Source organism: Neltuma alba, unplaced genomic scaffold, assembly GCF_004799145.2.
Source record: "Neltuma alba isolate B1F8T4 unplaced genomic scaffold, ASM479914v2 tig00010970_pilon, whole genome shotgun sequence".
Classification (NCBI taxonomy): Eukaryota; Viridiplantae; Streptophyta; class Magnoliopsida; order Fabales; family Fabaceae; genus Neltuma; species Neltuma alba.
In genome coordinates, this window is record NW_021635733.1 from 21,252 (window position 1) to 22,616 (window position 1,365).

Sequence of the window (1,365 nt, forward strand, 5' to 3'; positions counted from 1 at the left end):
ACCCGCACTTTATTTTCTGTGTATAATTGCTGGAACAGGCGACCATTCAAAAAGAAATGCACTCATTATAGGTAATAGATCTGCTTTTAGTTCTTCTCTTAACTTGGTTTGTGTTTTTGACAAGTATATTAACTGAAAGCCATTGCCATTCTGCATCCCAGGTTGTCTTATTGCTGCAATAGTTCTTGGAGCAATTGGACTGATGCTTATTTTGTGTTGTCAAACAAAGTCGTGGGGGCAAACAATTGGATTGTGCAAGACATCTATGGTGGACCAAAATATCGAGGCCTTCATTAGAAATCGTAGTCCCTTAGCTCTCACAAGATATAAATTTGCAAATGTCAAGAAAATGACCAACTCTTTCAAAGATAAATTGGGACAAGGTGGTTATGGTTCTGTATACAAGGGAAAACTCCTCAATGGCCGCCCTGTTGCTGTAAAGTTATTGAAGGCATCAAAACAGAATGGGGAAGAATTTATCAACGAGGTTGCTAGCATCAGTAGGACTTCCCATGTAAATGTTGTTACCCTTCTTGGGTTTTGTTTTGAAGGCAGACAAAAGGCTCTCATATATGAATTTATGTCCAATGGATCTCTTGACAAGTTCATTTCCAGCAATGTGGATAAAAATAGTATCTGCTTGACTTGGAAAAATTTGTACCAAATCGCAATTGGGATAGCTCGAGGACTTGAGTATTTGCACAGAGGATGCAACACTCGAATTCTACATTTTGATATAAAGCCACTAACATCCTTTTAGATGAAAATTTTTGTCCCAAGATCTCAGATTTTGGTCTTGCTAAGCTTTGTCCTAAAAAAGAAAGCTTCATTTCAATTTCAGAAGCAAGAGGAACAATAGGATATCTTGCTCCAAAAGTTTGGAATAGAAACATAGGTGGAGTTTCCTATAAGTCTGATGTTTATAGCTATGGGATGATGTTATTAGATATGGTTGGAGGAAGAAAGAACAAGAATATTGAAACCAATTGTTCGACTGAGAAATATTTCCCAAATTATATTTATGCTCAACTTGAGCAAGACAGCAGTTTGGGATGTGATGGGGCCGATAACACAGGGGAAAATGATATTGCAAAGAAAATGACCATTGTGGCTTTGTGGTGCATCCAAACATTTCTAGGTCAAAGACCTACAATGAGTAGAGTGATTGAAATGTTAGAAAGAAGACCTGACCTGTTGGAAATGCCACCAAAACCTGTCATGCCTTCCCCTCCCAGGTTAGAACTAGAATCTTCCACCACTGCTATTACCACAATAGAAATTGTGGGTTTTCAAAGCCCTTCCCACATGTTGCTAGAGGAACACGAGGGTTCAGAAATGGGAAGAAGTGGATGCGGGGTCTCATAG

General features: G+C 38.8%; 1 pseudogene; it reads left to right on the forward strand.

Annotated features, from left to right (window-relative positions):
* Positions 1-334: 334 nt before the first annotated feature.
* On the forward strand, positions 335-1,365 carry LOC114760303 (LEAF RUST 10 DISEASE-RESISTANCE LOCUS RECEPTOR-LIKE PROTEIN KINASE-like 2.5; annotated as a pseudogene).